The sequence below is a fragment of the Schistocerca piceifrons genome, chromosome 8, assembly GCF_021461385.2.
Source record: "Schistocerca piceifrons isolate TAMUIC-IGC-003096 chromosome 8, iqSchPice1.1, whole genome shotgun sequence".
Lineage (NCBI taxonomy): Eukaryota > Metazoa > Arthropoda > Insecta > Orthoptera > Acrididae > Schistocerca > Schistocerca piceifrons.
The window spans coordinates 394,907,502-394,911,603 of record NC_060145.1 but is presented as its reverse complement, the minus strand read 5'-3'; the positions used below and the strand labels follow the sequence as shown (position 1 = coordinate 394,911,603).

Here is a 4,102-nt window from a genome sequence, read left to right as displayed (position 1 = left end):
TTCTCAAGACAGTTTTCAGAAAATATGTTCAAAAATACTTTGCAAAATTATCTCTCTGTGTCCCTCACTATGAATCCAAGACATCCCAGTCTACACTTGATAGGTTAAAGTCACCTCCATCTAGTATCACACAATCTAGGTATTTATGCTCCACTGACCAGGAGAAAGAAAGCTGGCATTCTACGGATCGGAGCATGGAATGTCATCCCTTAATCGGGCAGGTAGGTTAGAAAACTTAAAAAGGGAAATGGATAGGTTAAAGTTAGATATAGTGCGAATTAGTGAATTTCGGTGGCAGGAGGAACATGACTTCTGGTGAGGTGACTACAGGGTTATAAACACAAAATTAAATAGGGGTGATGCAGGAGTAGGTTTAATAATGAATAGGAAAATAGGAATTTGGGTAAGCTACTACAAACAGCATAGTGAACGCATTATTTTGGCCAAGATAGATACGAAACCCACGCCTACGACAGTAGAACAAGTTTATATGCCAACTAGCTCTGCAGATGACAAAGGAATTGAAGAAATGTATGATGAAATAAAAGAAATTATTCAGATAGTGAAGGGAGACGAAAATTTATTAGTCATGGGGGACTGGAATTCGTCAGTAGGAAAAGGGAGAGAAGGAAACGTAGTAGGTGAATATGGATTGGGGCTAAGAAATGAAAGAGAAAGCTGCCTGGTAGAATTTTGCACAGAGCATAACTTAATCATAGCTAACACTTGGTTCAAGAATCATTAAACAAGGTTGTATACATGGAAGAAGCCTGGAGATACTGACAGGTTTCAGATAGATTATATAATGGTAAGACAGAGATTTAGGAACCAGGTTTTAAATTGTAAGACATTTTCAGGGGCAGATGTGGACTCTGACCACAATCTGTTGGTTATGAACAGTAAATTAAAACTGAAGAAACTACAAAAAGGTGGTAATTTAAGGAGACGGGACCTGGATAAACTGAAAGAATCAGAGGTTGTACAGAGTTTCAGTGACAGCATAAGGGAACAATTGACAGGAATGGGGGAAAGAAATACAGTAGAAGAAGAATGGGTGGCTTTGAGCGATGAAGTAGTGAAGGCAGCAGAGGATCAAGTAGGTAAAAAGACGAGGGCTAGTAGAAATCCTTGGGGAACAGAAGAAATATTGAATTTAATTGATGAAAGGAGAAAATATAAAAATGCAGTAAATGAAGCAGGCAAAAAGGAATACAAACGTCTCAAAAATGAGATCAACAGGAAGTGCAAAATGGCTAAGCAGGGATGGCTAGAGAACAAATGTAATGATGTTGAGGCTTATCTCACTAGGGGTAAGATAGATACTGCCTACAGGAAAATTAAAGAGACCTTTGAAGAAAAGAGAACCACTTGTATGAATATCAAGAGCTCAGATGGAAACCCAGTTCTAAGCAAAGAAGGGAAAACAGAAAGGTGGAAGGAGTATATAGAGGGACTATACAAGGGTGATGTACTTGAGGACAGTATTATGGAAATGGAAGAGGATGTAGATGAAGATGAAATGGGAGATATGATACTGTGTGAAGAGTTTGACAGAGCACTGAAAGACCTGAGTCGAAACAAGGCCCCTGGAGTAGACAACATTCCATTAGAACTACCGACAGCCTTGGGAGAACCAGTCCTGACAAAACTCTACCATCTGGTGAGCAAGATGTATGAGACAGGTGAAATACCCTCAGACTTCAAGAAGAATATAATAATTCCCATCCGAAAGAAAGCAGGTGTAGACAGATGTGAAAATTACTGAACTATCAGTTTAATAAGTCACGGCTGCAAAATACTAATGCGAATTCTGTACAGACGAATGGAAAAACTAGTAGAAGCGGACCTCGGGGAAGATCAGTTTGGATTCCATAGAAATATCGGAACACGTGAGGCAATACTGACCCTACAACTTACCTTAGAAGCTAGATTAAGGAAAGGCAAACCTCCGTTTCTAGCATTTGTAAACTTAGAGAAAGCTTTTGACAATGTTGACTGGAATACTCTCTTTCAAATTCTGAAGGTGGCAGGGGTAAAATACAGGGAGCAAAAAAGCTATTTACAATTTGTACAGAAACCAGATGGCAGTTATAAGAGTCGAGGGACATGAAAGGGAAGCAGTGGTTGGGAAGGGAGTGAGATAGGGTTGTAGCCTCTCCCCGATGTTATTCAATCTCTATATTGAGCAAGCAGTGAAGGAATCAAAAGAAGAATTCGGAGTGGGTATTAAAATCCACGGAGAAGAAATAAAAACTTTGAGGTTCGCCGATGACATCGTAAATCTGTCAGAGACAGCAAAGGACTTGGAAGAGCAGCTGAACGGAATGGACAGTGTCTTGAAAGGAGGATATAAGATGAACATCAACAAAAGCAAAACGAGGATAATGGAATGTAGTCGAATTAAGTCGGGTGATGCTGAGGGAATTAGATTAGGAAATGAGACACTGAAAGTAGTAAAGGAGTTTTGCTATTTGGGGAGCAAAATAACTCATGATGGTCGAAGTAGAGAGGATATAAAATGTAGACTGGCAATGGCAAGGAAAGCATTTCTGAATACGAGAAATTTGTTAACATCGAGTATAGATTTAAGTGTCAGGAAGTCGTTTCTGAAAGTATGGAGTGTAGCCATGTATGGAAGTGAAACATGGATGATAAATAGTTTGGACAAGAAGAGAATAGAAGCTTTTGAAATGTGGTGCTACAGAAGAATGCTGAAGATTATATGGGTAGATCACATAAGTAATGAGGAAGTACTGAATAGGATTGGGGAGAAGAGAAGTTTGGGCACAACTTGACTAGAAGAAGGGATTGGTTGGTAGGACATGTTCTGAGGCATCAAGGGATCACAAATTTAGCATTGGAGGGCAGTGTGGAGGGTAAAAATCATAGAGGGAGACCAAGAGATGAATACACTAAGCAGATTCTGAAGGATGTAGGTTGCAGTAGGTACTGGGAGATGAAGAAGCTTGCAGAGGATAGAGTAGCATGGAGAGCTGCATCAAACCAGTCTCAGGACTGAAGACAGCAACAACAACAACAACAACAACAACAACCATACACTTCTTTTGAACGATTTTAGAACTGTCACAGTGGAAACAGGTAACTGGGTAAAAACATCCAACAATTAATTTGGTTTCACTGAGATCTTTTATATGTGACAAGATAACATCACTGTCACACTCAACTTCAAACTCAATACAAACAATATTCATGTCAACAGCAACCAACAATCCCCCTCCTATGGTGTCTAATTTGCCTTTCTTATGGATGTTCCACAATTTGCTAAATATCTTAGTTTTCAGCCAGCTCTCAGTCCCCAGGAATAATATGAGCATGAAAGCTTTCTCAGGAGGTGGTCAGTTCAGGTACTTTGTTATGAATACTTTGATAACTTACTGATAAAATGTTGGCAGTCGAAGCATCTTTACTCCAAATGCAGTCTGACTTGCCTTTCTGTGAATCAACTGGCGAGAGTTGATCCAAGTGCCTCAAGCTACCACCTAAAACTAAAACTAAACTAAACTCTATCCAAAGAGGCCTTGGAAGGCCCAACAGTACAACTGGCTGCCGTTTCACCCTCAGCCCACAGAGGTCACTGGATGTGGATATGGAGGAGCATGTGACCAGTACACCACTCTCCCAGCCATATGTCAGTTTATGAGGCAGCTACCGCTACTTTTCATTCAAGTAGCTCCTCAGTTTGCCTCACAAGGGCAGAGTGCATCCAGTGTGCCAACAGAACTCGGCAGATCGGATGGTCACCCATCCAAATGCAATCCCAGCTCGACAGTGCTTAACTTCGGTGATCTGATAGGAACCAGTGTTACCACTGTGGCAAGGCCGTTGGCCAGTCTACCCCCTAGCCTACAAAAATACCATGTTCACTCCACAAGTACAAGGGCAGTCCTACAAATTCCCATCTGATTATGCTGGTCTAGAAGTCTGAAGCCCAACTTTTACACAGTCAACAGAGCCCCCGGTTGAGATCCATGAAAGGACCCTGATCAGTTCTGGGAACAGTGCTACAGATTGAAAGGTCTCATTGCACCCTATCATGAGGCCAGCAGCTTCCACAGCCTTAGTCAGCTGCCTGTATGAACTG

The 4,102-nt window shown here is 41.1% G+C and overlaps 1 pseudogene; it reads right to left on the bottom strand.

Moving 5' to 3' along the window:
* Window positions 1-3,730: 3,730 nt before the first annotated feature.
* On the bottom strand, window positions 3,731-3,848 carry LOC124712921 (annotated as a pseudogene).
* Between the last annotated feature and the right edge of the window lie 254 nt (window positions 3,849-4,102).